Consider the following 21938-nt stretch of genomic DNA (forward strand, 5'->3'; position numbering starts at 1 on the left):
TTATTTACCATGAGGATTTTTGAGGGGGTCTTTTGTGGGCATCCATTGAATCTTTTGGCCACCATCCCAGATTGCTCCTGTTTGCAAGTGATTATAACGGTTGATTAAACTCCTATAATCAATTTGAAGTTCCCTGATCTCTTCCTTTGGTAGCAAGAACACGTCACAGTTATGGGGGAGGTACAGTGTTCCCCAGTCAGGGGAATTCTGGACCTTCCATGTGTCTTCATCAAATCACTGAGTAGAATGTTCCCAAAAGCATAAGAACAGGACCCCAGTGCCCCCTGACTAGAGATCTCATGCCAAGCTGACAGCAAACATGTATGATTACTCTTTAGGTTTAATTGTTCAATCTGTTCCAATTCCACCCAACTATTATCTATTGTTTAGCTCACATTTCTCTATCTTTTCAACAGAGTGAGGACTTAGAAGTTACCAAGCTTCTTATAGTTTGTGACTGTCATGGGAAGTGATTTTTTGTAAGTAATAAAAACCCAAAGCTTTGTGAACTGCGTACTTTCTTACTTCAAGCAGGATTTGATTTTACATTTTCCAGGGGTTAAAGTTTTTTGTTTGTTTGTTTTTTAGACCATATCTCTGTCTTACTCAGGCTGGAAGTACATCAGTTATTCACGAACTTCCTCTTAGTACTAATCAGCACAAGACATTTAATCTGCCCTGTTTCTCTTCTGGTTGACCCTCCTCTGCTGGGAGCTCACTATATTGGTTCCACACTTAGTGTAGACATACAGTCAACTTTAGCCCAGCTCAAAACTCCTGAACATGAGCAATCCACCAGCCTCTGCTTCACCAGTAGCAGAGATTACAGGCACGTACCACCCCATCTAGCCAAGAAACTGGTAACATCAACATTAACAAATTGCATGGTATTTGGAGCTATTTAAAGAAAAAATAAACCTGATTTGGCCTGATACTGTAACCAGATATTCTCTTGGAATCAAGCAAACTTCAGGTGGAGAAAGGTGCTTTTTATAGTGGGGGCCACCTCATCTCTGACTATCTCTTTTTATTAAAAAAGAACAAGGCTTTCAGTAAACCCTAAACCACCTCTTAGGGTTTTGAAGGACTACTTTGTTAGCTGTATTTGTGTATTTTAGACCAAGTTTTGAAGGAATTAAAGGGTCCTAGGTGCCAGAGTTGAGGGGGCAGTATATTCCAGGCAGGGGTATAACTCTTACAAAGGCTCAGAGATGGGGCATGAAGGATTTTGTGTGTGTGTGTGTGTGTGTGTGTGTGTGTGTGTGTGTGTGTGTGTAGGGGGAGGAGGGCAAGGAACAGATTAAACTTATTCTGTTCAAGAAACAGACATTAAAGTTGCTTAGTGTGGAGGGCAGAGCCTAGGAGCAATGGGCGGAAGCTACAGAAAAGCAGATTTGAGCTGTCCAAAGCTGGAATGGGGAAATGGGCTTTATCAGAGGTCTCTAAGCAAAGAATAGGTACAATTTTTGTTTAGATGAGAATGAGGCTAGAAAGCTTCTGAAATCCCTTCCAGTTCTGAAATTTGGTGCTCTCTGTGATTCATGAGATGGCTTATTTGGCTTAGTTTGTGGTCTTTTTTTTTTTTTTTTTTTTTTAGGAAGGAAAAATGTGGACAGTTTTGGTAATGTTAGTGTGTTTGAATTTCTGATGATTTCTTTCAGTACCATCTTTTATTTCATTGTTTTCGTTCCCATATCCCCTTTCCCATCTGCGCCTCCAATCGTGTTTTTTTAAACCGTAGTCTTCTGGAACAATTGAGTGAGCACAGCGAGATTGTCAGAGATTGAAAATAAACTACAATGCCTAGCAGCCAATTTTAGGTAGGAGAAGCACCAGCCTATGCGTACTAAGACTGTGAATTAAGTACACTTTGTTTTCTGTGTCTTTAGTCTACAAATTCTTGGATTCTAAGGTGTTTAGTGCTTTTGAATTTCTCTTTACCTTCAAAAACATCCTTTTGATTATCTGTTCTTACTAAACCCCACTCTAAGGTTCATGCCTAGGTACAAATAAATGATATTGGTTTAAACCTGTAGAGCTCATATGTGTATGTATGTATGTATATATGTATGTAGTGTATATGTGTGTATGTATATCAGTTGGACTGATGGCCTCAGCCCCTATAATGCATATATACTAAGGCTTAACTGATCCAGAGACCTAGTGTATCTCCTGTTCCAAGTGCTTAGAGTTAATTTTCTTGGCTCCCTTCTCCTCATTTCTCATTAGGCACCTGTGTAGCCACTGGTGATGGGACAGTCTCTTATTTGGACTAAATTTTGTCATTTTAAAAACTCTCTTTAAGTTTGAACCCTGAGTGACTTGGGGCCTTTGATCTGAGGGAATATCTTGCTCCACATCTAAGCCACTAAGTCTGAGACCTGCTCATTGAGCTAGGGACAGTGGGACCACATACCCATGCTGTTCCCTACTGGGACTTTTTCTATAATAATTGCTCTCCCTGTGTGTCATTGGTGCTCTTTGGGAACAACTTTCCCCCCTTTTGCATTGCAGTATAATGTGTATATATTGAATAGGTATTAAAATAAAACAAGAAAACAATGGTTTGGGAACAGAGTTGAGCAGAATAAGGAGAGGGATTATATTGTCTTTGGGAAATTGCATTCTTTGAATGACCCCAATATTCTCCTCAAAAGCAAAATGCCATTTTTTAAAATACTAATAATCTTCTAGGGATGGATGTTGTATATCTCTGTCACGGAGCATTCTAGTCTCTGCTGAAGAATTGAAGTCAGCTACACACACACACACACACAGATGTGCATGGTAGGTATGAGCAAGTTGTATCACAATAAAAGCAAGAAATTATGAAGGAGAAGTAGTATAAAGACTATTGTCAAATAAATTATGATTGAAGGAGAAGACAAGACTGGTCACATGGCAAGAGACCAAGAGACAATGGATGGACAACCAGTGTGCTCCACTGATATACTTGGAATGTCAAGAGAACTTGAGGAAGATCTCCACAATCTTGGATGGATCCATCAGGGTAGATTGATGTGAAGACATGGAAAAAGGCACATGGGATAGGCAGGCATAGATTGGCTGCTATTTATATTACTAGAGGTGATGCTTTTCAGGGGTGCAGGGACCCTTAAATAGCAAGGTACTGGGCAGAGTCATCTGGAAAGAATTAAAGGACTCAAACAGTCTTATGTCAAGTGGCAAAGCTTTATTGTGATGCTATAAGAGTGGGCAAAGTTCTTTAGGGAACTTGCAACTCAGTGGGAGTGTTGCTAAAACTTGTATAGGAAAGGTTCAGTGAATAAATGGTGTGCCAAGTATATTAATCAGGTGATCTGCAGCATAATCAAGGAGTGGTCAGCTCTTAAAGGAATGTACAGTTTCTGTACCTTTGCTACAGATACAGAAACTACTTTTCACTACTAGAAATCCTTGGGGTGGAAGTGGATGCTAAGGTGGGTATTTTTTGGTCTGCTATGTTTGTATGTCAAATAGTGGTCATGGCCATCCTGTTTGTACAAGATAGCCTTGGGGGAATTGATGTCTATAGCTTAACCTCTGGATTGTACAGTAACTATGAGAATCAGTAGATTATAGTTCTGCTGGTACAAGATAGTCCTGTTCATACAAGGGAAATTCTACAGAGGTTAGCTTGTTCTTGTAACAGTGAGAGATAATTTGTGTCCCTGGGACCCACTCATGAATTATTGCCAGAGATAGGGTTTCTGGGCTGAGGAAAGATATGTCCTAGGGCTAGGGTCCAAGCATACCATCAGAGGGAGTACTCTCATAGATAAGATCACAGGTCCCATTTGTGAATGAATATTTGCAATGAACTTTAAGGTTGACCTTTTAAAGGAGTTTATTTTAATAGGATTCAAGGTCTTAAACTAAAGGGATGAGTCACTGCCAGAATTTCAGGCACTTGTCAGTAGAGATGGGAGAATTTTCGGAGAGCCAGTGGGGTCTTTGTAATACCCCTGAAATCATGTCACATAGACAGTTTTTAACTTCCTTCTCATACTAAAGTATTTGGGAAGTGTGGGTCTAAGATAAGATCTAATCCATTTTCCTCATTTTTTCCTCTTCTTTCCTCTCTACCCTTTCTTTCTCTTTTAAAACCCTCCATCCTCTGTTTGAGATCCTAGCTGATCTCAAAGCTGGAGTTAGGAAACAGTATCATTTAAATCCAGAAAAGGAATATTTATTTCTCTACCCAAGACTTGAAAACCTCCAGTGTCATGCTTCCACCTGCCCCAGTCTTCCATTGTACAAGAAGACCATTGATAAATATTCCTTGTTTTTGATATTGGTGGTGTAATGGACCCTTTGAATATTTTTGAAATTTCCTAATCCTTTAACTTTTCCAGAATGTGAAGAGTGGCTGGAATAGAGCTAGCCTGGGAGTCTAGTTCTCTCTCTGCTGTTTAAGTTAATCTTTCCGGGTTTCATTATCTTCATTTGTGAAATGAGACTTGGCCTTTGCCCACTCATTTTGGAGACTCAAAAGTTCAGAAATCTACAACTAGAAGTGATCTCAGAGGTCAAATAACCCAATCCTGTACTTTTACAGGTGAAGAATCTAAAGCCTAGGGAGGCCAGTGACTTGTCTAAGGTCACCTTTGTAGTCAGCATCAGTGGTGGAATTTGAATCCAGATCTCTGAGCTCTAGTCAGTACTCTTTCCACTGTACTATACTGACTCATCCTGGGGCAAAGCTGACCTGTCTTGGAAGATGGGAGAGACAATATCCTCTTCAATCCAGAATATCTAGCAGGCCACAGGCCATGCTTCATCTTTACCAGCCACCTAGCAGGATGCCAATGCCTAGTCATCACTGGTACCATACCATCTACCTGGATCACACTTGTAATCCATCTCATCCCTAGCCTTCCACCTCTTGCTCAAGAAACAATAGTCAAACCAATATTACTGTTGCTACTGGAAAGGGTTTAACAATTTAGTGCCCTGTGACCTTGTTCATACTCCCTGGTATTGCTTAAAGCCAAGCTTTTCTCTTCAGCCACCACTATCCCATCCTATCCTGGCTTGTCCTGTCCTGTCCTGTCCTATCCTATCCTGTCTTGTCCTGTCCTATCCTGTCCTGTCCTGTCCTGTCCTGTCCTATTCTGTCCTGTCCTGTCCCATCCTGTCCATCTCAGAGAATGAAAGCTTATTGGGGCCAAGAACTGTCCTACTTTTGTTTTTGTGTCCCTCCCCTACTTAACACAGTAGGTCCTTAATAAATACTTGCTGATTGTTTTCTCTTACTGGGATGTAGAAGCGGGCAAAGATTGTTTTACTTTTATATCTGAATCTTTCAAAATAGTCTTGAAGGCAGGAAGTATATCACTTTTATATTTGTATCTCTAGAAAATGGCCCAGTGCCCTAACACATAGTAGGTGTTTGATCAGTATTTATTAACTGACTGACTGATCTCTTTGGTCTTATACCATTCTAAAATTCTTGTATTTTATGATTGATTTTGTTCCCTAAAACCATAGAGGGTGAAAAAAGAATTCTCTTCTTTTTTTCAGCCATAATAATCTGAGATCTAGAAAGTGATATAACACAACTTGGGTAGCCTTCTTAAGAATCACTGTTCTGATGAGTAATGTTTATTATAAGCTATTGGACCTACCTTTCTTTACATCCTAGAGATTCAGTGGATTCTTCCCCCAGCGTATTATAACCATCTAAAAACCAGGCTACTGTCTAATGATGAACTATGTAAGAGTGTCCCTCTATCACTTAGTTAATCAAGCCTGATAGAAAGTTAAAGTAGAGTGTTCCTTTCTCTGAGAAGAAATCCATTCTAAAAATAATCCAAGGGACAATAGAGTTAGACTTTCACAAGTCAGAGAACTTTTTAGAAAAATGAGTGAATTGTTTTTATTTGGTGAGGTAGGTTCTGTGTTTGTTCTTTAGATATTCTGTGTTCACAGATTTTAGAAAATTAAGTGAATAAAATGTCATGGCCCACTCAAATTGATAGTACTCTTAATTATTAGCCCTCTATACATAGTCTTTTTATTGCAGTAGGGTAGCAGGAAGCTCTGGAATAAGTACAGTATTATTGCTGGGGTTCATAGGTTTGGTTTCATTAATGTTTCCTTTCCCCTCTTTCTTTTAGACACTGCTTAATTGTTTCTGGCCCTGGTCTAGAGGGGTCCCTGTGCATGGCTGTCCTGAACCAGTGAGAAGGCCTCTGTCAGAAGATGCTGACTCAGCACCATGGGATTGTGCCCTAGTTGTCTGTTGGGTAAGTGGTTTTATTTTTAGCTCCGCTGGCACTTACAAATGGTGGCTGCAGTCACCTTGGAAATTGAGCCTTGGTTATCAGAACACAATGTGGGCTTCACTCTTTGATTTCCTTTTTCTTTAGCTAGCAAGTCACTTAAGGTTTCTATTCATTTCCTTTGCTCTTAGAAGCAGGGGATAAAGTGGATGTGAAAAGGATGGTTATGAGAAAAGGGTTGTATCTACATAGGCTTTGCTTTTGCTTCAGGTTAGCTGTAGGGACAAACTTAGACTTCCAACTTGGCTCTATAGTTTGGTAGCACTGGGAAGAGTTCTATGTTGTTCAGCCACTTTTCAGTGATGTCTGACTCTTCGTGATCCCATTTGGAGTTTTTTTTGGCAAAGACACTGGAGTAGTTTGCCATTCTTTCTCCAGATTATTTTACAGATGAGGAAACAGAGGCAAACAGAGTTAAGTGACTTGTCCAGGGTCATATAGCTAATAAGTTTATGAGGCCAGATTTGAACTCAGGAACATGAGTCTTCCTGATTCCAAGGCCAGTGCTTTATTGTGTTACCTAGCTGACACCGGGAAGGGTTCTATGTCAATTAACTATTCCCTACGGGGCAGAGCAATTATTTTGTACAGAGGTAAGGGGTTGTTGATTGTTACCAATGAGTGTATTTAAAACCATAGCATAGATTTCTTTAATTTACCTTGAAAGCATATCCTTAGTTTGAATGGAATGGGAGTTTGTGCTTGCAGACTGCAGACTGAGGTTTCTTAACTGTTTCCAAACCTTTGAAATCGTTGAGTATGAATTGCAAAAAATGTCACCAACTTTATTTTCAGATGGCCTTTTATGACATTGGACTCCCCCCCAATTCTGTATTTCAGATTTATTTTTGTTTTCATATTATGTATAAATAAATGTAATATATATTACATATCATATTAGAGTTGTCTTTTTCAGTCAAATGATAGGCTGCTTTATTGGAAGGAAACCCAAAATGCATGGCCAGTTTCATGGAAGGATTCAGTTCAATTCAATGAATACTTAAAATGTGTCTACCATTGCAAGGTCCTATGTTAGGCAGTGTGTGATATAGATCAAGTTTACTGTTAGAATAAATATAACCAATTTTTGAACATCCATGTTTTATGAAGTAAGAAGCTAAGGATGAGAAACAGTAATGGATATTTCTGAAGTCAGTTTTTTTAAAACTTTGGGATCCACGTCAGAGGCAGACATGTACACATTCATATAATATACCCAAACACACACTTAGACACACCTTGGGCAAATTGCTTCTTTTCTTTACTCCTCAGTTTCCTCATCTCTAAATAAAGAGGTAGACAAGATGACCTCTGAGATCTCTTTCAGTTCTAGATTGATGAGTCCTTTGGATTTGAGTCCTGGTTATAATGATTCCTAGCTCATTGAACATGAGCAAGTTCTCTTGGTCCATCAAAACCTGTTTCATTATCTGGAAGAGTAGAGAATTCGATTCGATAGCCTTTTGAAGATCTTTCCATTTTAAAATCTATTGGCATATGAGCCTTTGACCTTTATTCCTGTGAAGCTCAGCTCTGATTTTCTGCTGATTCATTCATATGGCTGATGGTCTGAAACTCAAGCTTCTGAAAAGCAGAGAGGAAGCTCTGGGGCCCTGTGGATCTTTGGAAAAATGGAATTCACTATAAATTTAAAATAATGACAGGTGAACCAGAATAATGATCCTCATTGTGTGTGTTCGTCCTTCGTTGCTGGAAAAGACCATGCCATCAGAGAAATAATGACATGACTTGCATTTGACTTTGTTTTGAGTGCGGGAGGGCTGTGCAGGTCACCAACCTTACTTCTCCTCCAAGGCGATCTGAATCTAGTGACCAGATATTCATCAGGATGACTGGAGATGACCCAACTGGGGTTAAGTGACTTGCCCAAGTTCACCTAGCTAGTGAGTGTCAAGTGTCTGAGGTGAGATTTGAACTCAGGTCCTCCTGACTCCTGCACTGGTACTCTCTCCACTGCACCACCTAGCTGCCCAAGTGATCCTCACTACTGCAAGGAGTATTGTTTTCCAGTCTTTTCAAAAACTTCCTGTCTTGGAGATAGTGAGAAGCTGATTAGGTCAATCAAAAAATCAATCAACTACAATTTGTAGAGTACCTACTATATGCAAGGCTCATACGGTCATAGATCTATAGTTAGAAGGGACCTCAGAGCCTAATCCAAACACTTTGTTTTACAGAAAAGCAAAACCAAACCTGAAATCCTTGGAGATTATGTGATTTGTCCAAAGTTACACAGGTAGTATTAGGTGTTATGTGAGGTACAAAGGAAACAATGAAGCAGAAGACAGTCTGTATTGCCCTCAAAGAGTTTATAATCTTACTGCAAACATGTGACAAAATAGAAATACATTAAAAGCTAAAAGTCAAGTTGCCAGGTATTTAATTAAGAGTTATTACAATGTCCCAGGCACGGTGCTAAATACTGGGTATATGAGAAAAAGCAAAACATAGTCATTGCCCCCTCTAGTGGAGAAGGCAACAAGTAAATATCAAGGTATACAAGTTGTATACAGAGATGTAAGGCATTCTGAGTAGGGAAGGCATCAGCATTTGAGTGGGGGTGGGTGGGAGGAATGACTGGAAAAGACCTCCTGGAGTAGGTGAGATTGAAGTTATGTTGAAGAAAGCCAAGAAAACTAGGAGCATTTCAGGCAAGGGGGAATGCCTCAGAGGGAAGCCACTAGGATTAAAGACTGGGGAAGGCTCCTTTTGAACTTTAGCTGAGATTTGAAGGAAACCAGGAGACAGAGAGGTCAAGGATGAAGACTGAAAAAGGGTCACTAGATTTGGCAATTAAGAGATCACTGGTGAATTTGATGAAGAAAGTTGAAAGAAGGGATCAGAAGCCAGAGGCAAAAGGGTCAAAAGACTGTGAGAGAGAGGAATTGGGGCCATATAATGTAGAGGGCTTTCTCAAGGAGTTTAGCCAGGAAGGGAAAGAGAAATATATGACAATATCCCATGCTAGTGGGTGGGGTAGAATAAATGGAGGGTTTAAAAAAAAAGCAACAACCATATAGTCAAGTGTGCCAGCTGGAGTTAGTATCCCAAGCAAGCCAACTGTTCCTTCTTAGCTAGTCATCACCTTAGAAATGTGTGTGGTGCCCCCTTTTTCCCAGCTCTTCCCTTCCAAACCAACTTTCAGAGAGAACAATGAGGGGAGTGAACTTGTCTGAGATATTTGACTCTGAAAAGAGGGTCCTGATTTTTACCAAGTCTCCTTATTCATTACTTATTCATAACTCAGACATTACTTTGTAATAACTCGGTTCATATTCACATGGCTTAATCTTTCTCTGCTGTTGGTGACCTTGTAAAAATATTTATTAAAAAAAAAAGAGATTCCCTCTCATTTGACTCAACCCCCAGCCAGGGGAATAAATCTGGCATTTTGGACGTAGGATCATACCTTGGTCCTTTAAAAAGAAATCTTTGCATCAATTCCTGCCATTCACTGATTCTCCCTCTTGCAAATGAGGAGACACATAGATCAAAAGGTAGTTAGGATTGATCCTATTTTTTATTTAGAGCAAGCTAGCTTTGATGCTCATTTAAACAGCAAGTAAACAACTTTAAAGAACAGACATCTTTGGACTTAGCCATCTGTTCTCTTGGATAGAAAGGAAGTGGAGAAGGGAGACAATCCTTTACAATCTGATCCCTATTATTCTGGGTGGAAAGACAGAAACTACCACTAGCTTAGATACCGGCTCCTTAGAACCTCTAAATTTCTCATTCTGGCCAGTGAAAGTAAAGGCAGCTGCAGCTCTGGGGCTCCAGCCACAGCACCACAGGCAGCTTTGTCTTAATGCTCAACCCACCAGTCTCTAGACTGGTTTCCATTTGAGTCTCCTGATCAGTGTCTCCTTCCCCCCCACCCCCTCCCCCTTTCTTCCTCTCCCCCTCTTTCTCTCCTCTCTTTCCCTCTCTCCTCTCTCTCTCTCTGCCTCTGTCTCTCTGTTTCTCTGTGCCTCTGTCTCTGTCTCTTTCTGTCTCTCTGTCTGTCTCCTTCTCCCTCCCCCCTCTCTCCCTCTCCCCTTTTCTCCCTCTTTCCATCTCTCCCCCTCTCCCCCTTTCTTCCTCTACCCCCTCTCTCTCTCCTCTCTCTCTCTGTCTCTTTGTCTCTCTATGCCTCTGTCTCTGTCTCTGCCTCTCTGTCTCTTTCTGTCTCTCTGTCTCTCTCCTCCTCCCTCCCCCCTCTCCCTCTCCTCTTTTCTCCCTCTTTCCATCTCTCTCCCTCTCCCTCTCTTTCTCCCTCTCTCTCCTTTCTCTCTGTCTCTCTGTGCTTCTCTCTCTGTCTCTGTCTCTTTCTGTGTCTCTGTCTGTCTCCTCCTCCCTCCCTCCCTCCCCTCTCTCCTTCCATCTTGCTGTTCTGTTGTTGTAGTCATTCTGCATAGGAACAGCTTCAGTCCCTCCCAATACAGGAAGAAACAACTGTTTCCCTTTCCTTCCCTGCAGAAGAAAATCAGTCTCCTCTAAATCTTGCCCCAACAATATAAGAGTTAAATGAGAACATGAGCTAACCATACTAAAGCTTTCACAAGACTTGGTGCTGTGGTGGATCAGTGATTTCATTAGGATGGAAACTTGCTCCCCTGGCAAAGATCACAGCCACCACTTATCTTTTTCCATACTTTCTTATCCTGTGCAATTCTTGTCTAGTCTATCTTTATCCAAATATCCTTCATAGAGGACCTACAAAAAACATTGGAAATATTCCTTTGTTCTTCCAGCATCTTGGTGGTGCTAATGTACCAGCTGGGCTATGGGAAATTAATTACTAAATAAGTGGTATTAACAATTAAGGGTACAAGTAGAGAGGAGTATGAGATCGCAGTGTTTTTTTTCTGGCCCAAGAAGGCTTCATGAATGATGTGGGACGTGAGACTAATTTTAAAGGAGAGAGAGAGAGGATTGGATTGATGTAAGAGAAGAGGACAATCTTTCTCAGACATCTCAACAGCTCTAAGGGTTCAATTTCCATCTCTGTTGAGATGATTCTGAAATTTTATATAGATTTCAGCTCTCTTGAATTCTAGTCCACATCTCCAGCTACTTACTGGATATCTCTCCCTGGATATTCCCATAAACATCTAAATCTCAACATGTCTTAGATGGAGCTCATATTTCCCTTTAAAACCACTTCTCTTTTTTAACTTTCTTCTTTTTATCAAGGACGCCATTATCCATTCAGCCATTCATTCAGGTTTGTAACCTCAGAGTTAGCCTTGATTCTCCATTATCCTTCACATCCTCCTTTTGCCACTTAGCTGCTAAGTTTTGTCAATTATTCCTTCACAACAACTGTCACATTCAATCCTTTCTCTCCACTCATGTGGCCATCAGCTTAGATAGGTCTCTCATTGCCTCTCGTTTGTATGATTGGGATAGCCTACCAATGGGTCTTCTAGTCTTTAGCCTCTCCTGTCTCCAGTCCATCCTCCACATAGATGGGAAATTGATTTTCCTAAAGCACAAGCCTGACCATGTTACTCTTCTGCTCAAGAACTGGCTCCGTGTTTATTGTCTCTAAGATAAAGTACTGATGGATATTTAAAGCCTTTCACAAACTGCTTTCAGCCTTTCTTTTTCAAGATTAAATTTTATACATTTTTTCAGATAGCAAGCATTTTTTTTTCTTTTTCCCCCTTCTCTCCATTGGGGGCGGGGAACAAAAACTCTTATAACAAACATGCATATCTAAGCAAAGCAAATGCCCACATGACCAGTGTCTGAAAAAGTGTGTTTCCTTCTGTATATTTAGACCATCACCTCTCAGTCAGGAGGTGGTTACCATTCTTTACCGTTGTCATTCTCTGGAATTATGTTTGGTCATTACATTGATAAGAGTTCCTCATTCAAAGCTGTTTGTTTTTACAATCTATAAAAAGCATAAATTGTTCCCATTCTGCTCACTTCCTGTTGGTTCATGTGCATCTTCTCGGGTATCTCTGAAACTGTGTCTCTTTCCTTGTTTTCTTTTTTATATTCATGGAAAAAGACCTCTACATTAACCTATGTTTCCAGGTTGATTTCACATTATTCCCCCATTATATTCTGTGTTCAGCGTCCTTTCTGCAGTTCCATGTACAGATGTTCCATTTTCCACTTTTTTGCAGTTTGTCCCCCATGTCTGTAATGCTTTCTCTCCTCTCTCTTGGAATCCCAAGATCCTTTTTAAAGTATAGCTCAATTGCTGATTGATTCGTTTGTGAAGGCAAACCAGGCCATCTTTTGTCTTCATTCTTACCTAGCCTTTAATTACTGAACGGGTGCTGCCTCAGACAAACAGAGACCTGAGAAGGACCTAGCTTAAAAAAGCCAAGGTCTCCCACTGCATTTGAGGCCGTCATCATTCATCTTGACCTATGTCTTACCACTGGACTTTGATAATTCTGGAGGAGAGAGTGAGTCTGATGACTTTGCACAGCTCTGCCTCACTTAAATATGTCACTTTTAAGCCAGGACACCACCCTCCTGATGTTATTGGACCCCTCTGAGAATCAAGATGAACCACAGCAAGCTCATTGGCTGTCTTGAGCATGAGGCCTTTTTGGGACCCTCCAAGTTTTTAGTCTTTCCCACTAAATTACTTTGTAGATATTTTTCATTTATTTCTCTGACCACATATATTCTCCTCTCTAAAGACTATAAGCTCCTTGAGGACAGGTACTGTTTCCTGTCTTTAATGCTTAACACATGACCTGGCACAGAGCAGATTCCTAATAAACACATGCAGAATGCCCTCTCCCTCTTTGACTTTTCCCCCTTCCTGTTTTATAGCCTAAACAACATATTTGTAGCAGAGTCCCAACATCTCCCTCTACTGTACCACATATCTATACATAGGGGCATGAAGTCAGGTTTTCCTCCTTTATCTTCTTCAGCATTTTTTTGGGTCTCCTTTAGCAGGGTGTTTACTTGTTTTTCATGCTTTGCTTGCATGTCACTCATTTCTCTTCCCAGTTTTTCCTTCACCTCTATAACTTGATTTTCAAAATCCTTTTTGAGATCTTCCATGGCCTGAGCCCATTGAGTGGGCTGGGATACAGAAGCCTTGACTTCTGTGTCTTTCCCTGATGGTAAGCATTGTTCTTCCTCATCAGAAAGGAAGGGAGGAAATACCTGTTCACCAAGAAAGTAACCTTCTATAGTCTTATTTTTTTTCCCTTTTCTAGGCATTTTCCCAGCCAGTGACTTGACTTCTGAATATTCTCTTCACACCCACTTCACCTCCAGATCCTCCCAGCCAGCGCTTGGGGTCTGAGATTCAAATGCAGCTTCCCAGCCTCAGGGCTTGGGGCAGGGGCAGGGCTGCTATTCAGTGTGAGATCAAGTTCAGGTGCTCAGGTCAGGGCAGAGCCTCCTCAAGGGGCTCAGTTCCCTCAGGGGGTTTATGCAGAGACCTTCAACAATGGATCTGGGCTCCTGCCTGCTTGGGGAGCCCCGGTCCGCTTCCACCTCCACTGCTGCCTCCTGAGGGGGCCTGATTTATGGGGGCACCCCACTCCCCTCTTGACCCACCAAAGAGACCCTCTCACTGACCCTTGTCACCTGTGGGTGGGAGGACCCATGTGGCCGCTGGAGATTCCATCCCTGAAGCCTGCTCGGATCCACTCCTTTTGGCGCCGCGCCACCAAGGCAGGGCTGGGCTCTGCTCCGGGTCTGGGGTGCGAGGGACCTTTTGTGAGAGGTTTTCAGGGCTCTCTGGAACAGAAATCTCCTCTGCTCCGTTGTTCTGTGGCTTCTGCTGCTCCAGAATTCGCCGGGAGTTCTTTTTTACAGATATTTTATGGGCTGTGGGTTCGGACCTAGCGTATGTGTGTCTTTCTACTCCGCTATCTTGGCTCTGCCCCCTTTCCTCCTTTATCTTTACCCAAATTTGAGCTTATAATATTCAAAAGCTTTTAATAGCCTAGGGCCCAGTATGCTGAGAAAAGTAGAGCTACTTGTAGATAAATAGGTGGTTATTTCATATAGGCTCATAGAATTTGGAACTCCATGGGATTTTAGAGATGAAGTAGTCCAGATCCTTCGTCTTACAAATAAGGTAACAGAAGTTAAAGGAGAGGTTAAGTGACTTGTCTAATAGTGCCCATATGGCAAATAGAAGAGTCAGATGGTTTGACCTTAGGTTGATCCATAGCTAATGACATTGGATTTAGGTTTTTCTTTTATGTCTAGGAGGATATGAACAGTAGATGTAGAAGGAAGGAAGTCCTTGTTCCCTCTGCTTCTGGTATTCTCCTATTCAGTTAGTACCTGCCCCTGTGAAGAATACATTTTAGTTACTCTTAGCCAGCTAAGTATCACATCCCACTGGAGAGAGTAGAGGCATTCAGTGGTAGAATCAATGCTTGTTTATAGCTCTTTTCCCATACTCTGTGGCTATATTCACTCTCGTTTCCATGGCTGGAATGAGATCTAGGTGAATCATTCTGCTTGTTCATGGAAGGTACAACATGCTATCAGGGCTGAACTTAATAGGGATACAGGATGTATGGCCTTACCTTTCCCCTCAATTTTTATCTCAGTGAAATCAGGTTAAAATGAATATCAAATGAAATCTTGAAGGAGAAAAATGTCATAAAAGACATCCTGGGGGTTTCATGTGAAAGTGTGTGTGTGTGTGTGTGTGTGTGTGTGTGTGTGTGTGTGTATCTGTGTGGATTCCCATTATTTTGCCTTGGTAATGGGGGACAGGCATTGGAATAGAGCAGGAATTGGGGCTTTGGCTTGTGCACTGGTCTAGTAGTGTCAGGTATCTTTTAGTATCAACTTACAGGATTGTTATTTTCTCCACCAATGGCACACCTGAGTAACTCCCTGGTTTATAGCAGCAGGGAGACATTTTTTAGTGTCTCTTATTTTAAAGTACAGGATAGTACCAGGGCCAGTTTACTTTCTGAACTTTGGGGACAGTTCTCTTTGCGATCTATCCTGTGACCTCTCTGAACTGGCCTCTCACTCAGCACCAGAAAGGTAAGCAGAAGTAATGAGAACAGGCTTCTCTAGCAGACCCAAGTATTCCAATGTCCTTCATGCTGCTGACTCTGGCATTGTAATTGTTAGCAGAGCTGCGATTGCAATCACGCTCTCGGTGGGCATGTCACAGCTCCAGTTACATTGCAGATGGTTGACACCTAGGCCAACAGAAAATGTGCTTAATCCATGGGACAAGAAATAGGATAACAGATTCTTACCAAATCTCCAGGGACAGCAGGTCCTGAAGCTCATGCCAAATCCATTTTAATTTCTGCAAATTCCAAAGCAGCAAAGAATCAAGGACAGGAACCGTAGCTAACAAGAGAAAGGGGGCACAGGAATAGCAGTATGCCACTAGCTTACTGCATCACCTTTTTTCCTGCTCTTTACCTTTCCCCATGTAAATCTCTGAATTCTGGACCAAATATTTTGATGCCAGAAAAACCTGACCATTTGGAATTCTTAAATAACCAGAATTTATTTGCTCCTTCTTCACTCTATTTTTATGAGAAAGAGACAAATGACAAAAAAATCCAAGTTAATACCAATCAACAAAGGATGCTTGCTGCTTCAACTCCATTGGATAAATAATTTTTCTTGAGAGAGTAATATTTAATGGAGACATTTCTAAGCACATGCACTTCTGGGAAATTTGTAGCTCAGTAAAAACTTGGAAGGTGAATAGGGATTGGACCCATGCTTTTATTGGAACAGGGAATTCTCAAGCGAGAAAATTCCCCCTATCAATGTAAGTCAGAACCCTTTCTGCAAATTATAGTCTTAGAGAGTCTCCTATATCACGAAGTGATTATGTCACTTGCCCAGGGTCACACAGCCAATATATGTCAGAGTTGGGACCTGAAACTTGGTCTTCCTCCTTTTGAGGGCATGCTGTGCCAATGTCTCTAACTTACAAATCTTTATAAAAGGACCTAGAAAGACTATAATTTTAAATGGTAACTCTAATCACAGGGACACACACGTTTCCACAATGGATGAAATTTGGTTTTATATCCAGGGCCCAGCTGGTCCTTCCATGTTGACATGATGCAAAATTAAGTTATTCTATCTCTATATAAGGCAGAGAGGCAAAGAAAGGTAGGGCTGGTACTGTTATGTGAGAGAGAGAGAAGGAGGAAGAGAGCGAGAAACTAGAAGCGTAGAATTGCTTCTTACTACTCTTTCCCCCTGCAAAGGACCAAAGAGAGACAACAATGAGAACAACGCATCTTTAAATCTTTCCCACTGTTTTCAGTCTAGTCAGGTCTTATTTAATTATCTTCCTGTTTGGTAGAGTTACCCTCTATCTCTTAGTAGCCCTTGAGGATTAGGGGTAACATTCTACGTTGCAATCTCTATACTACATCTGCAGGCTATTGGGGGGTGTTAACGTTGTGCAATATGTAAGGGGATAAGTCAATTTATGAACAGCAAGTATATTTAAGGGATAAGTCAGTTTTGAATCAAAAATGTCCAACTTGGTTATAAACAGAAAGATCCAGTCACATGACTCATTGGTGCCCACTTTGCTGATACCTTGGGAGTTTAGTGTCAGAGGGGTGGGTTATTATGTGCTACCTATTTAAATATTTATCAGGTAAAGTGGTATTGATTGATAACTAAATTATTCTCAAGTTTAGCTGAGAAGCCACACTACCACTCTGATGCAGGCACTCATGACAAACCTCTCAGTCAATTGTAATAATTTCCAAATAGGCCATTCCTCCTCCATCTTCTCCCACTTTTGGATCTATATTTTATAGCAATCCTCCTTACTAGCCTTCTTTATCTATAAAGTAGATTTGGTCATGTCACTGTCCTCTTCTTAAAATGGGGGCTCTTAGGCTCCCTATTGCCCATGGGGTAAGACTCAAATTTCTTTCCTTGTTATTTGAGGAATGGAAGGACCACTAGCTCTTGAGTCATGCAACACAGGTTTGAATTCTACCTCTGAGGATTACTGCTTTGGGTAAATCATCCTCCTTGTGCCTCACTCCCCCTTCTATAAAATGAGCTTGTTGGATTAGATGTCATCTGGGGTACCTTCCGGCTTGATATCCACATTATTTTCTGTTTCCTCTTCTCTCTATGCAACCTGAGCTCCATCCAAACTGTGCTGGCCCCTGTCTCCTGTGATCATACCTCACAATGTCTGCCATGCATACAATGCCATGCACACAACCTGCTTTGATATCTATCTCTTCACTAAAGTAAAACTCAAGTGCTACTTCTTCCATGAAGCTGTTGGTAGTAACCTTTCCCCTTGAACCTCACGTAGTACCTTATTTTAAATCTTTTAATGCAATTGTCACAGGTTCATAGGATTTAGAATAAGCACTCAGAGATCATCTAGCCCAGGGGTTCTTAACATTTTTTTTGCACGTGTGTCATGGGCCTTTTGTCAGTCTGGTGAAGCCATGGACCCCTTCTCAGAAGATGCACTATAGTTATTTGTGACTTTTCCCCCAACTAGATTACAAGCTCCATGAGGATAGGAACTGTGTCTTATTTCCATTTTGCTTGGGACTGTGATCTGTACTCAGCAGCCTCCTAGTAAATATTTTATCAAATTGATTAAAATAAATGAAAATATTTTAGGTAGATTCAGAATTAGTAGAATACTTTATTCTTTGAGCACACCCATTAATCAAGGTTTTACTGGGTCAAGGTTGTTTTTCCTTCCCTCCTCTTTTAAAAAATACACCTTCTTATTGTGCAATGCTATATTGCTACCATGAAGCTCCAGGCAAAAAAGTCTCCATTGGAAAATTATTCATAGTTTAGTATTTTGAGACTTTCTCAATGTAGTTGCTGCTTGGCTATTCAGAGCAGTTGTTAAATGGAGAAGTTAGATATTGAGATTTATTGATGCCAAAAAGAAAGAAAAAAGAGGAAAAGAAAGAAAGAAAAGAAAAAGCAACCCTAAACCCAATTAAAGTGTAATCTTTGTTGTCCAGGAGGGAACATTTCAATAATTCACATGTGAACTTTGGCGCCGTGCTGCATGCTCAGATCACCTTATGCAACCCTAGACCCCCTGAAAGCTAACCATCTGTTTGGCTTATGTAAAATATAGGCCCAATAATGCTTTAATGGTTTCAGTTAAAATGGCAGTGGCCAATAGAGTAAGCATGCAGTAAAAGGAACTTTACTCAAGACAAACGGGTTCATTGGCAAGGTTTTTGCAGAGGACTCAGCTCCCTTGTTAGTTTGAAAAGAAAAGGGCTAAGCTAGAGATGATCCATAGAATTGTTCCCCCAAGTTGAGCTGATTTAGATGTCTTGTCCAAAAGCTTCCATGAAACATTTCTCTTTGTTATAGGACAATTCACTGATCTTGTAAAATTTAGCAGGGCTTTGTATTGGGAATCTTAGTGAACATGGTAGGCTACATATGAAGTCAAACCAGTGATGAATTGCATTGAAAGTTGTTGGATGATCTAAGTCAAATACTTCCCCACGGCTGTCTTCAGATGAGCAGTCAGAGTTGGTAAAAAACTTGGCATTTTTAGATAAGAGTACATCTTGAACATTTTACTTTGCAGAGCACATCTTGCTTTTAAATAATCCCCTATAAAAAAAGCAAAGTGGCAATTGAACAGCACAACTTTGGGATCCTGAATATTCATTAAGTCAGACAATTTTCTGTTTTGAAGTCTGGATGTTCCTTTCTTGCCATCATTTTCCCATAGGATCCTCCTAAGCCCTCCTGTTGGGAGAACTGAGTCCCCCTCTGAAGGGACTGACTGGATGCATCTAGCAAAATTGGTAAGAAAGAGGCTGGAAGAAAATTGCTCGAGATTGTAACTTTCAATTTTCCTCCTTTTTGTTCAATCTTGGAGACCTTTGAATTCTTTGTATCTGCAAAAAGTCAAAAGGCAGCCCATTAATGAGCTCAGCTTCCTTTGCTCCCCACTCCTGCCACTCACAGCTTCATTTTTCAAGTATTTGAAAGTTCAGCAGTCACAGAAAGCTAACAAATTCATGGTTTTTGATAGTGGGTGGTAATAGGCAGTGTTGGTAGGTGCACAAGTTCTTTAAGACTCTTTCCCTGTTCTGTTCCACCTCTACTTCTTCAGAGGGAAGCTAAAGTCTTGTAGATATAAAGTTTGTTATATGCAGGCTATTGACTTTGGGCATCATTTGTTGTCCTGGAAATACAAGTAACACAAGAAATGACAAAGGATATATTTTATCTCTACTCCAGGTTGTGCTGTGTCTTTTATGATAGAATTAGTTATAGAACCTGATGCTGAATAAAACAGGCTGTTAACTTTTCATTTTTGAGGGGTGATGGTGGTGGATTAGATAATAGGTACCTAAGTTATAGTATCATAGGATCATAGATATAGAGCTGAAAGAGACCTTAGATGTCATGTAGTCCAACCCCTTCCTTTTACAAGTGAGAAAACTGAAGTTCAGGTAGGTTAAATGACTTACTCTTGATCAAATTGGTAGTAAGTGTCAGAGGTGGGATTTGTACTCAGATTGTCTGACTCCAGAGTCTCTGTTCTTTCCATTGTACCAAGTATGAGTGCTCCAGTGTTTCAATAGAGGTATACTGTCATTTGTATGGGAACTTCTTTCACAGATGTGGATCACAACCCCTGTAGATCTTTGTAGACAATCTTCATCATTCATCATCCAGGGAAGCAACTCCTGTACAGAAGGGGCTAAACATCTCTATCAGCTACTGAAGAAATGTCACCTAAGAGGCAGCCAAGCCAGCAAGCTACCTAAAGTAGCATGGTACTCTGTGAGAAAGTTAGAAGGGAGCCTTTGCTAGGCAAATCAAACCACTACCATCTTCTCAACAACCACCTCCCCTGTAGACCTTGATGGAAAAAGCCCAGAGCCCTGAATCTGAGTCCTGGAAGTCGTGTAACTCTCAGATCACTGGTCCTTCTTCCAGGATTGATCCCACAGCTATCATCTTGAGAAGAAATCTCCTTGGAGAGACAGTCTGGCAACTGCTTCTGTTGGTACTGCACTCAGAGCTACTGAAGACCTAGAGAAGAAAATTCTCACAACACCTTAACATTGACAAATGGTTCAACATCAGAAACTGAGATGACTTTATCAGTGGAAATGACATATGAAGCATTACCACCTGCTTTCCTGCTACACCGTAAAGAACATGGGACCTTTTCGTCTGATTTAGAGCTGAAATCTTCTATATGTGATGTTGCCTCCACTAGAATGTGAGCTTCCTGGGAACAGAGATAAACATAGTATTTTGCACATAGTGCTTAATGAATATTTTTCATTTATTAATTCATGATTTACTTTGATAAAAAATGCATAAAAATGGTAGCTATGTTTCTTTTTGTGTACATTTACCTGCTCTAGTTCTTGAATAGCTATTATACAAGTTGTCAAAAAGAAATCTATGAAATAATAAAAATGAACACAAAACCTAATTCTCTCTTCTCCTGTTTAGTCCCCATCTGTCAGGGCTCTCGAACTCCTTCCTCAATTCTTGTGAGGAACTCAAGGGAATGAATCACTTGGTCACAGAGAATATGAACCATTTCCTCTTTGAGTCTGTTGGACTTCCCTGAGTACATGAGTAGCCCTGTACAGTCAGAGGAAGTGACCTTTCTATTCAATTCAGTGACAGAAAAACTTTTGAGGGAATTTTGATACTTCTCTTATGATAGAGACTAAACTCGGCCTTGAAAAGAAGACACTTCTCTGGTAGCTGGACAGTTTCTGAGAAAATTTGGAGGAAGTAGAATAAAGACTATGGCTTTGAGGATAAACTACTCATAGGCTTGGTGTGTAAGGGTGTGTTCAGGGAGGACCAGTACCTTTGGTGTAATGGCTGCCAAGCCTTTTCAGGGCTCTTTCCACCTTTGGTGTCCACCTATTCCACCCAACTCTCACCTGTGGCTCCAAGAAGCTGCAGCATGCACAGTGACCACACCCCAGTAAACCGTTTCAGCAGATGGGCCAAACCAAACTGAGGGTAACCAAGGGGTCTCAATCCCATTGGTGAGTTAGGGAGGTATTTACCCTAAGCATGTGAAGACTTCCTCTGATGGAATGGGTGGATAAGAACAATTTGTTCCAACAACCATGAAAGCAGATGAAACAGGTGACGTGCAGCACTTTGAGCTTGGTTAGACACTGAAGACAACAAGGTCATCCGCTGCATCCTGAGCCATCACCAGCCATCTTCGCTCTGTCCTGCCATTGGACTATGATGACTTTGGAGGAGATAGTGAGGCTGATGACTTTGTGCAACTCTGCTTCACTTAAATCCAGTTTACTCAGGAATCAAAGACAAAAAGACTCATAGGTTTTCAAGGCATCTGCTCTTAGGGAGCTATCCATGGTATTGGAATGCTTCTTCCTGATTTATTGAAACAGGCTCCTATCTCTCTGACTAACAGAGTGTACTTGCCTTTTTTTTTTTAAAATGCTGACATTCTTGACTGCACCCTATACTAGCTACTTGTTCCTGCCTTCTTATGATATTTCTGTAAATAATTCCTCTACTAGCTACCTGTCCTGATTTATGACTAGCTTGGTTTCTCCTAGGTCTATATTTGCTACTAGTCTTGTCTGTTCCTCATTCCTGCATCCTGGTTCCCATGCTAAGTTCTGTCCTCATCATCTATCTTCTGTTTACTACTGGGAGATTGTA

General features: G+C 40.9%; 1 long non-coding RNA gene across 2 annotated transcripts in view; it reads left to right on the forward strand.

The window, feature by feature from the left end:
• The window catches only part of LOC140497542 (uncharacterized), a 103567-nt gene that overhangs the window by 65905 nt on the left and 15724 nt on the right, over positions 1-21938 (forward strand). For both annotated transcript variants that reach the window (XR_011964723.1, XR_011964724.1), the window contains one exon: positions 6120-6248. This is a non-coding gene — a long non-coding RNA (uncharacterized lncRNA). The remainder of the gene's footprint in view (positions 1-6119; positions 6249-21938) is intronic.

The sequence above is a fragment of the Notamacropus eugenii genome, chromosome 3, assembly GCF_028372415.1.
Source record: "Notamacropus eugenii isolate mMacEug1 chromosome 3, mMacEug1.pri_v2, whole genome shotgun sequence".
In the NCBI taxonomy this organism is placed as follows: domain Eukaryota; kingdom Metazoa; phylum Chordata; class Mammalia; order Diprotodontia; family Macropodidae; genus Notamacropus; species Notamacropus eugenii.